Source organism: Tachypleus tridentatus, chromosome 7 (genome assembly GCF_004210375.1).
Source record: "Tachypleus tridentatus isolate NWPU-2018 chromosome 7, ASM421037v1, whole genome shotgun sequence".
Taxonomy (NCBI): Eukaryota; Metazoa; Arthropoda; class Merostomata; order Xiphosura; family Limulidae; genus Tachypleus; species Tachypleus tridentatus.
In genome coordinates this window covers 151,055,986-151,068,519 of record NC_134831.1, presented here as the reverse complement: position 1 = coordinate 151,068,519, position 12,534 = coordinate 151,055,986, and the positions used below count along the sequence as shown (strand labels likewise).

Genomic DNA, 12,534 nt, shown 5'->3' with positions numbered 1-12,534 from the left:
AATAGTTATTACAAATGTTGGTTTATATGCAATATGCAAGAGTTTTAAAAACTTACAGATAACATCGAATCTTATATCCGGTCTAGAACTAAATATTTTATCGATGATCCGAGTCCAAAACAAACAAACTAATCCTAAGTTGATGTTGCACCTCGCTTAAGCTAACTGGTTCAGTCGACCTCACACACTTTATCGCTTACTTCTTAGTAAAGTAGATATTTAATGTTCTCGTACAAATTCTGACGTCAGAAGTAACTCGATGAAGTTGAACGGTTTGTAATGTTCGACATTTACAATGTTCCTGATCAAATTCTGTAGTTTTCCGATTAATAGACGTTAATCACGATTATAGCTTCCTGTAACTGCCCAACAATATTCTCTCCTTGGTGCGTTACTTTTATACAAATCACGCGAATATCCAATACCTTCGGCAATATTCTCGCACGCTTTCGTAAAACAAGTATTCTTGTTTTTTACACTTTCAATAACTCTCTATAAATTTTGAGAAAAGGCAGGACTTGCGCTAAACACAGTCAAGAATATATGTCACATGCAAACACAAAAAATATACAAAAACGATACATGTACAACGACAAATCTGTTAGAAACTTAATGGACAAGATCATCTTAGATTTTGAAATGTTCTAATATAGTACTAGAATGGTTGGTTCTTAAACAGTATCTATTTCAAAGGTGTCAGCTATGGTTTTTTCTATTGTTTTATAAAGCAATGCTACCATGATGTTAAAATATGTCAAAAGGTATAACAATAAAGATATAACGAAACATCAAGACGTACCAAGACAGGTAACTACTACGCCTGAGGCATTGTCTATAATACTACTTAATTATGTCCTTAAACACCAGCCTAGAAGCCTTGACTAATGATACATGTCACATACTGACCTGAGTATATTTACTTCATATAATGAGCTGATAGAATTCTCTAGTCAAAGCTTGGTAGTCGTACTTAAAAAATTAGACTATACAAAAATGGGACAATACTTAGAGGGAAAGTTAAAGTTTTCCCTTTAACTGGAACATTTTCTGCAATCAAATACAAAGTATGGAAACAATAGCATGAGACCCGGTTAACTGGCCTAAGTAAATAACATTATGAAAAATAAATGGGTCATTTATTTATAATTACACATGTTAAGGATAGAACACATAACAAGTACACATTTTTTGATATCCCTCAGCTAAACACATATACAACATCAAAATCCCTAAACACATATACAACATCAAAATCAAAATTATGAAAATAAAATTTTAAAGTTTTAATTATCAAGCTCTTAAACGATCAGCCAATCAGAAATAAAATTACATGAAAATAAAACGCAAGTAGTTTGTGTAAATTACAGAAGTTAGTGCAAGATATGAGTAGGCGTACGAATCTCAACTATACTGTGTACGTATATACTTGTTTGACGCTGAAGTTAGATGAACATGTTGGTCATACAAGCTAAATGTTACGAAATACAAGAGGCTTTCAACATTGATCACACATACTCGAAATTCATAATTATTGTGCTGGTGAGTCCACTGGAGGCAGTGACATGTTATTGATTTTATAAAACCAATGAAAAATAAAAATATAATGTTATACAGTAAACAGAACTTTTCTTTAAAATTGTTTATTGTATTCTGCCATGTTGTCATGTTTATGCTTCTTGTTAATTTTCTTGCTTTTATATTACATGCGATTTCATACTCGGATCCAGGACAATGTCTCACCTCCATCATCACTGGCTCTCGCTTTAAAACAAACTAGCTTTTGATGTTGCATTCCTATTCATAAATGCAGAGTTTTTCAAAAATATGGCGTTGCTTTGATAAAACATAAGATGCATGCATACCTTGTTAAAAATTATAACTATAAGGCTTGAATGGAGTAAATAAATGAAGTCGACCACCAAAATTTCTCTAATTTTTATAAATATTAAAGACGTTTTTGAAAGGTATTTAAATTATGGTCAATTACTCTGTTTTTTCTTTACATGAATTGAATTGTCATGTTTTTTGTTCTGACAAAATTTTTTTTCGTATAAATATGTCTGTTTTGTTGAAAATTTTAGTTTCTTGTATTCGACTGAAAAATGTATTTGACAATGTGTTTTATTGGAATAGATTGGTTTGTTTTGAATTTCGTGCAAAGCTACACGAGGGCTATCTGCGTTAGCCGTCCCTAATTTAGCTGTGTAAGACTAGAGGAAAGGCAGCTAGTCATCACTACCCACCGCCAACTCTTGGGCTACTCTTTTACCAACAAATAGTGGGATTAACCGTCACACTATAACTTCCCCACGGCTGAAAAGGCGAGCATGTTTGGTGTGATGGGGATTCGAACTCTCGACCCTCGAATTACGAGTCGAGTGCCTTAACCATGCTGAGCCTATTAAAATAGAACCTTTTCTTTCTCATTATACATCAATTTTATGCAATAAAGTGCCAAAGATTTTGCAACAATGTGTAATTCCTCATCTTGAATAATAGAAGCTATGATTACCAACCTACCTAATTAGCTTCTTACTTTGAAATAAATAAACCTAAAAAATGTATCTCAGAAAGGCTGATATGGGTATTAACACTTTTATTGATAAGCAGAGAACAACGTTTCGACCTTCCTAGGTCATCTTCAGTAAGGTCGAAACGTTGTTCTTTCCTTATAAATAAACATGTTAATTAATACCCATATCAACCGTTTTGAAATACATTTTAATTTCAAGTGTATTTCTCGTCATTAAGAAATAAATCTAAAATTGCAAGCAAACAATCAAATTTTCAAGTTGTCTTCAAAAAATGAAAAAAATAAATAAATTAAAATGGAGACTGTATAAAAGATACACAAGATATAGGTGAGACATTGTTCGTATCCCTTTATATAGATGTACAATAAAAAGTATTTAAATTTGATAAAGACAGGTAGGTGTCGATATACGTATACATGTGTGTAACCTCGCTAGCTATAGTAATATAGGAAGTTTTACTGATACAAAAGTATTGAAACAAGAAAGTCAATATAAAAATTGAATTACTTAAAATTTAAAAATTTTCATCCTACTTTGGCAAATCACTGTAGTTATGTTAGTCTGAGCCAAATTTGGAATGTTTTTGATTTCCACTTTTATAAGCTATAGTTTTGTGCGCGAACAATACAAAGTATGGAGCGCGTGTATACCTGATTCGATTTTATTACTCATCAAAATCTTTACCACGTTGCCCTCAAATCTAATTAAATGCATAAAATAGCGCATCGTCAGTGTACTATATATTGTGACGTATTATAATTTATCTCGAAAGAGTCTCCGATTTACTATGTTACGAACTTTACGTATTACGATTTCAAACAACTGTAAATTTTGATTTCACGAAAATTGAATGCCAAAGTGTATCAGAGTTATGATATCTGCCAACAAGTATGATACACATAATTGTCTTTCTTAATACAAATCTATTGCGGCCCGGCATGGCCAAGCGCGTAAGGCGCGCGAATCGTAATCCGAGGGTCGAGGCAAACATGCTCGCCCTCCCAGCCGTGGGGGCGTTATAAAGTTACGGTCAATCCCACTATTCGTTGGCAAAAGAGTAGCCCAAGAGTTGGCGGTGGGTTGTGATGACTAGCTGCCTTCCCTCTAGTTTTACACTGCTAAATTAGGGACGGCTAGCACAGATAGCTCTCGAGTAGCTTTGTGCGAAATTCCAAAACAAACAAACAAATCTATTGCAATATGCAAATAAAAATAAAATTTATAATAACGGTTTTTTTCCAAATAATGGTTCATCTACGAATTTTAAAAACTTACATACTATACTGTGTCTTCTATCTAGTCTGGAACTGAATATTTTGTTGACGGTCCGGGTCCAGGACGAGCGAATTAATCCTGCGTTCAAATTGTTATTCTTCGGTCAAGCTAGCTAGCTAGATGTATTCTTGTTTGGCTTAATGTGGTTTATAAGCTCACTTTTCACAGAAGAAGGTAGATATATAATGGGCCCGGCATGACCAAGCGCGTTAAGGCGTGCGACTCGTAATCTGAGGGTCGCGGATTCGCATCCCCGTCGTGCCAAACATGCTCGCCCTTTCAGCCGTGGGGGCGTTATAAGGTTACGGTCAATCCCATTATTCGTTGGTAAAAGAGTTGCCCAAGAGTTGGCGGTGGGTGGTGATGACTAGCTGCCTTCTCTCTAGTCTTACACTGCTAAATTAGGGACGGCTAGCACAGACAGCCCTCGAGTAGCTTTGTGCGAAATTAAAAAACAAAACGAACGAACAAGATATATAATGTCCTGGTAGAAATACTAATCTCCGAAGTTAATTCTCTAAAGTTAAACGATTCGTAATTTTCGAAATCTATAAATGTTCCTGGTCAGATATTTGTAGTTCTCCAATTAATAAGCGCTTATCACAGTTATAGCTTTTGTGGATGGCTCGGCATGGCCAGGTGGGTTAGAGCGTTCAACTAGTAATTTGAGGGTCGCGGGTTCGAATCCCCGTCGCACCAAACGTGCTCGCCCTTTCAGCCGTGGGGGTGTTATAATGTTACAGTCAATCCCACTATTCGTTGGTAAAAGAGTAGCCCAAGAGTTTGCGGTGGGTGGTGATGACTAGCTGCCTTCCCTCTAGTCTATCATTGCTAAATTAGGGACAGCTAGCGCAGATAGCCTTCGAGTAGCTTTGCGCGAAATTCAAAAAACAAAACAGCTTTCGTGGTTTATAGTCTACTGACTGTAGCGAAGGAACTCTGTTAAGCTGTCTCACGGCGTCTTGCAATAACTAGCTTTTATCCTTATTAAGCGAGATTTTCGAAAGTTCTCTTGGCAACAATATTCAATGATACACTAAAGCTTTTGTAAAACATATATCGTCGATTCTTACATTCCATAATCTTCTACGCATTTACAGAACAGGCGGATGTTGAGCAATACACATTTAACAATATACGTTGCATGTATTAAACAGAAAGAAACGTGGATATTAAAATAAAAGTATGATATTAAATCCGTTAAAAACATAACTATATACTAATATTCTTTTCGGTACAAGATGTGAATCATTACGACCCAAAACGGATGAGTTCTGTGAAAAAAATTGGAGCGATAAGGTTCGTCATTGGTTTTGTATGATTGTCTGGAAAAATAGATTTGTTTACTTAGATGACAATTCGTTGAAATGGTGAAATTTTAATCCACTCTATAAACACGTACATTGCGAGTTAGTCGTCTTTATAGGTACAATAAGATTTAGTTTTGTTCAGCCAAAATTGTGAAATAACTATTTTAAAGATAGTTTTAAGCGGGCGATTTTTGTGGCCGCCATTTTGTTTCATCACAAACCATACCTAACAATAATAATATTATTCTGTTTCCATTTGATATTAATCACAAAGCTTCACAAAGGGCTATACGTGATGTGCTCGCCACGGGTATACATTTTTACTCAATTTGTACCACTTTGGTATCATCAGGAATGGTTAGTAATGTCAATTTTGAACAAGGTGTTGTTGCTGTTGGACATCATTATACAGTGGCAATGGCGCCCATTGTAATCCTGTAACAAGAGTAATATTTGTTGTAGATGATCAATAGAGGCAGTAATACCTGCTGCTCCATGTCATAATTGCGGTGGTGACTGCTTTTGTATAACTGTGTTGGTAGGTGATGATTTTTTTACTGCAAACCACCAATGGGTTTATAGTGTTCGTTTTTCTTTTTTGTTTTTGTTTTAATCGGCCAGGATATTAATGTTTGGTATCGCATATAAGTAATAGTGGTGATGTCTATTGATGCAAATTTATAGATGATAATGTCTTTTGTTGTTGAGCAGTAGTAGAGACTATGGTATCTGTTTGTTTGTTGTTGTTGCCTTTTTTTTTTTCCAAATCGGTTGTAATATTAATATCTGGTACTGCACAGCGGTAATGGTGGTGGTGGCTGTCGTTGAAAGGTATCTATATGTCAGAAATAGATGATATATGAATCATTCCTGAAACATTTATGCCGTTTTAATGTAATATTTGCATACCTACATAGTTCTTACTATTTTACAAATAAATAAATTTAGTACAGAGGTTAAACCGAGAGTGAAGATTACAAGAAAGTCAAACACGCAGTGATGGAATTGAACTTAATATAAAAACAGAGGACGTGTTATAACACTGTGCAAATAGCTATAGAATATGTTAAAACCCAACAACAAAACAACTTGACATCCATAATAGTGGTGAAAATATTTGAAATTGATACAAAAACAGTTGGCTTGCACGCATTTGTTCAATTCCACTGTATAGCATCAGTGTAAATAAAGTTAACTAATTTATATTACTACATATACGAAAATGAAACTAAATAGGATGACACAATAAAGATGGGCAAACAGGCTTGCTGAAAATCAGACAAACATTAACAGAACTATTTACAGACAAACGAGCATATAATTTATAGAAAATAAACGACCTGAAGTAAAACATTTGGGAAAATACTTGGATAATATAAATAGACCCACAGATAAAATAAGTATATAGTTAAACACACAAACACTTATAACATATATGTGTGTGTGTGTGTTTGTCACCAGGTTTGTTAATCTTTTTTATATGTCTGTGGATCTCGCTACAATCTACACAAATACTATCTGTGGTAGGTGTTATAAATTTTCAAATGAAAGACTAGAGAAAAGATTAACATTATCCCTACCCACCACTTATGGTATCTTCGCCAGACTGAATATAAGTTACCTTATCCAGGAGAAGGGTAAGGTTAACAGTTCTTTATCAACTATTTGTCTGTGTGACATATGTATACATTATACTGTCAAATAGTGATTTCAAGTTTTAACTTTTCATTATCAAAATCATAAAAAATGTAATTTTAAAGTTAACCTTGAAAGTTTTGGTTAAAGTTAACCAAAACTGAAGGTTATATATTTTCTCTGTAGATAAAATACAACACAAAATGTCTGATTGGAAACGCATCATTAATTAACACCTGCAAACTTCACCACCTGATTTGAAATTACCGACCACCCCTTTCTAATGTAGTCCTGGATATGCTACCGGAACAATGGGATTTGACTGTCATTCTTATATCGCACACACGGTTCCAAAGCGCAGGAAGCGATTTATTTATTTTTATGACAGTAACGAAAGGCAAACCCCCAATTTTAGTTCCATAGCCCACAAGTCAAAAATGGACTGTGTTCGGTCCGTGAAATAATATTATTTCTATAATATCTCAGTGAGATTTACATTAATTAATATTCATAAACCTAAGTTCGGAGATGCAAGATTAAATGTGTACAACGTGTTTAATTATAATACTTTGTCATATCGGTGTGTGGTCGTAATTTTAAGTAAATAAAAATAACTTTGACTTGGATTACAAAACAGAACGGATATTTCAGACATAACTCCGGCACTTCACTGATTACAACACAAAGAGAAAGTAGTGAATTGGAAGTACTGTTTATCGCAACCCAGGATATAGGCTGTGGTTAACAAATGACAGAGAATTTACCATCATCAATATTATACAACTAATAACAGTCATCATAATAAGACTAAAGCTTGAGAAAGTAACCTAGTCAAGAAGTGGCATACAATTAACTTGAAATTTACAAATTAGATGAAACATATACATATGTGTTCAATACTATAAAAACAACAACAACTTTTTATACACAGCACACGTTTGATTATAAGAAATCGGACTTCCCACGTAGATAGTATTTCCTCTCTTAGTAACAGGCTCGTGGGACCACCAACAGCATGACAACTATTTAACATGTGCACGAGCTTCAAATGTGGTAGAACTGTATCATACGCATGATGCATGCTTACTCAAACACACACTTAACATACGATGCTAACAGCTACGTCACGCTACTTAAGTCCTGCAGTTAGTTCCTAGGGGTTATTGGCCAACGAAACAGAACTTTGACCTTTAACTGTTATAATTATCAGTTTCCAAACACGTGAAGAACAAACAACAAAGCATGACCTAAATATTTCGCAATATCATCTATTGTCGACAATTATCAAATAGCAAACTTCATCTTAGACTTTTACAGTTTAAAGGTGGGTTTAGTTTCTAAGTGTGGTATACGGCTCACTATGGTATCATATAATCCTATGGTGCATTTCACCACTGAAGAATTCCAAGTCGGAGAAAACAGACATTTCTAGCCTCATGTCTGTTTCGTTCTAAAATACTGCCAAACAACTTTATTTCCTCCACGATGATAACATAATGGGGACTTCTTTGTCTCCAAAATACAGATTGGCTACTAGAATGTGAAATGACAGCTCGTGGGTTAGGCAACAGTTGTTAGTCATGAGGTAGTGAGTGATAAAACCAGGAACGTGGCCAAAAGCAACTACTTGAGTTTTCAGTCATACGTGATACGATATCATAATATTAAACCAGTGATGGATTACTGACTGAATAATACGAAACAAAAGAGAAATATAATTTTAGTTTCGTGAAAAGCTACACAAGGGCTATCTGCGCTAGCCGTTCCTAATTTAGCAGTGTAAGGCTCGATGGAAGGGGACTAGTTATAATCACCCTCCGCCAACTCTTGGGCTACTTTTTTATCACCTAATAGTGAGATTGATTGTTACATTATAACAATTGTAATAACATTATAATTGTAACGGGGGTTCGAACCCGCGATCCCCAGATTACCTGTTAAGCGTCCCAACCACCTGACTATGCTAGGCCCCGCGTTTCATCAAATTATCACCAAGTCACTAGTTTAGAACACTCTAAAAGAGGAAAAGCAACTGAATATTTAAAAGAATCTGATAACATCGATAACCACTATAAACTTCGCATGGCCTGGTGAATAGGATGCTGGACTCTGAAGTTACATGTCGCGGAATCTAAACATGGCCCCGGACATGCTTGCCCTTTTCAGGAGTGAGAACAATGTTATGTGACGTTTAATCAAACTATCCATTAGTAACGTGAGGTATATATGCTGGCCGGTTTCCTTCCTTCTGGCTGGCGATTCAAAATTAGGGATGAATGTAGCATTTTGTCAATAAACATACAAACCTATAAATCTCATGTACGTTTTATCTTGCGAACAATCTTTGTGCTTAAGAACGTGGGTATTTCTGATATTTCTTAGCAAATGATGACTTGTTGCCGCAGTAAATAGAATAATTGTTTGTTTCTTTATTGAATTTCGCGCAAAGCTACACGAGGGATATCTGCGCTAGCCGTCCCTAATTTAGCAGTGATAGACTAGAGAGAGGGCAGCTAGTCATCACCACCCACAGCAGACTCTTGCTACTCGTTTAATCAATGAATAGTGAAATTGACCGTCACATTATAACGCCTCCACGGCTGAAAGAGCGAGCATCTTTGGTGCGACGGGGATTCAAACCCGCGACCCTCAGATTACGAGTCGAACGCTTTAACCCACCAGTAAAACACGTGTAAAAGAATTGAACGTGATTAGTAAAAATCAACGTTATAAAACAATGTTAGTGATTCGATATTTAAGCTGTAATCGCTAAATTACAAATTATTGGTTTTCAACCTGCACTGGTAATTGAACATTTGGTAAAGGAGGCTTTACTTGTTCACAGTTCATCGTATTTCGGTTCCACTTCTGTATAGAGTTAGGCCAACACAAATAGCTAGATTACCCTGAAACTGATATAGTATGATTAGAATCAATGTTGATAATGTTCTCGTCTACACTGAAGTGATTTCCAGGACATCATCAGGGTCTGGAGTCACTTGAAGAAAGGTAAAATGTCTTCTAAGAGCAACCAATGCAGGTTCGGTGTCGCCCTGTTTGGTACGGCTGGAGAGAGCAAGGCGACTGATCATTCATTAGCTTGAAGTCAGAGCCAACTGTACCAGAACAAAGAACTTTATGATTTTGGTCCCTGTATGGTGTGAAATTAACGATACCATTCTATTGGAAGTAGTTGTTTATACGTCCATTACTGCTTATTTGAGTCCCCTCCGTATATCCTGGTTTCAGGGTAAAGCGGGCGCGTGCCCTCTATAATTTATTGCCCCTACATGTTCACCAGTAGCGTTCTTAGCATCATTGTGTACCAGCTGTTTTGTATCTTGTGAATGCATCAGGACTCATTGAGTATCTGAACATAATGACCACCCGGTGAATCACATTTCTAAACGCTTGTACATTAATAACTCGTCCATGTGCGGCAGCGAACATCTGATTTGGTCTTAGAACATGTAACTTACGATTGCATTGAGCAGAATTGACAGGTAAATATCCGAGTAAATGCACCATTAACTTGTATGTGGTTCTACATTATGTTTACAATACTTTGAGACATTTATAACTAACTTGCAAGAACCTGTTGTGATTGACTGGTTTCCATTAATTTAACTGCTTTTCACATGAGTGTAAAATAAAATTACTTTCTTTAAAATGTATCTAGTTATGGTTCTTGAGTAACCTGAAATACCACGGTTCACTTTGAAATGAAAACTGAGACAAAGAATGGAGAGAGGGCGAGTGACTGACATTGTATAATCACAGTTCACCTTATTATAACTATAATATTGTATATCCCAATTAACCTTCAGCTGTCTTGTGCAGTGTGTTAAGTAAATCTGTGTATGAACTTAATAGTGACAGACCTCATGCAGTGAATGACCTCACAATAATGTACCATTTTATTTCTCTACGAAAGAAAAGTTGAAACTCGCGCTTCCTCTCCAAGCTGCATAATATTATTTAATTTTACTTTAGTTAGTCTTCTAGTCTTAACAATGTGTGTGTGTGACTTTTGTTATCACTTAATTAATGACAGTATCATATTTAATTGCAGGGATATGTGCTTTCTACTTTCGCTTCACACTTCGGTTGATCTTCTAGTCTTAATAACGTGCGTGTGACTTTCGTTAAAATAAAATGACACTAGTCTATGTACTTACTATCTGACGTACGTTCATTAAAACAATTTTAAACAAAAATCAGTTATTCGATACAATCCGCTACAATTTGGACAAAACTATTACAAAGTTTGCATTTTATTCAACAGGTAAAAGTTGCACATTTTTTCGGCGTCAACTATTATCAGTATTTAACAAGTATTGGACGAGCTACAATGATGGGTATGTTATTGATCCCTTTCCTTCGGTAACATATCGTCCAATTAAAACAGAGGAATGAACAACCGATTTGTCTTCCGTTATTTAGGAGCAAAACCTCTTGTTTATAAAATTATTAACATACCTGTCAGTGAATATGAGTTCCGGTTGAATCACAACTGACATTTAATTGTCTAAATATTAATAAATATAATTAACATTTCCTATTTTAAAATTAACATTTCCTATTTTAAAATTCACTCACACACACGTGTATACTATCTATTTGTTCTCGAAACAAAGAAGTTCAAGCATATTTATTATTTAACCATTGTATTCGAAAACTGTTATAGGTTTATTCACGTGTAGAACTGGTTACAAACATACTTAAAATAACTTTTTTTTTAAGTCTAGTTTCAATTATTATGTAACAATCCATTGTTGATTTTGCGGAAAGCACTTGATACTTGTCGAAAGCCTAGTTTTCTTCTTAAAGTGCTTATATGTATGTTTAAATAAAGTAAACCCAGGCGTTGAATGCTTTAACTTCATAAACATAGGCTTGCTTATAAAAAGCTGTTACTGATTTTGTTTGTTTGAGAGGTTGAAGACGTTTAACGTGTAATTTTATTTTACTTTAGTTAAACAGTACTTCATAATGACTACCAGTGATACGTTCATCAACCTCTAAATACAAAGTCAAGTAAAATTATCGTGTTAAATGACATTTTATACGGGTACGAACATTATACTAGAATTTACTTGTTGAATTTCAGACAAAGCTACTCGAGGGTTATCTATGCTTGCCGTCCCTAATTTTGAAGTGATAGGCTAAAGAGAAAGCAGATAGTCAATATCATCCACCGCCAACTCTTGGACTACTCTTTATCAGCGAATCTTAGAATTAACTGGCACAGTACAATGTTCCCACGGCTGAAGGGGCGAGCATGTTCGGTGACGGGATTCGAACTACGATATAAAGATTGCAAGTCAAGCGAGCACCCTAACCACCAGTCAATGCCAAGCCCATATGATAAGGATACAGACAACCTGTAATTTTCTTAGGCCTTTCATGAGTAATATGTAAATTTTAAGTGTAAGCATAAAATACCCACGAAGTACAAAAGCCCTCTCGTGAGTCACAGACTCTCCATTGTATCATTCAAGCTCCTCCACCCTGTCATTTCTATAGTTACTCCGGGAGAGAGTGGGGGGTTGTACCTGAAGACAAACCCGACAGTGCTCGCGCTCAAGGTATTAAAGCACGTTAGATCCCGTTATCTTGTGACTGTGGTATAAACACAATTTCAAACACGGTGTTACCAAGGCCCTGAAAGAGCTAGAAAAACGACTTGGATATGAAATTCGTATTCAGCGATCCCGAAATACTATCCTATACCCATATCATGTCCAGTTAACCTTCCGCGTGTGTTTTACTCCATTCCC

General features: G+C 35.5%; 1 protein-coding gene across 1 annotated transcript in view; it reads left to right on the top strand.

Moving 5' to 3' along the window:
* The window catches only part of LOC143256910 (hepatic sodium/bile acid cotransporter-like), a 72,568-nt gene that overhangs the window by 461 nt on the left and 59,573 nt on the right, over positions 1-12,534 (top strand). The gene's annotated exons all lie outside the window — the stretch shown is intronic.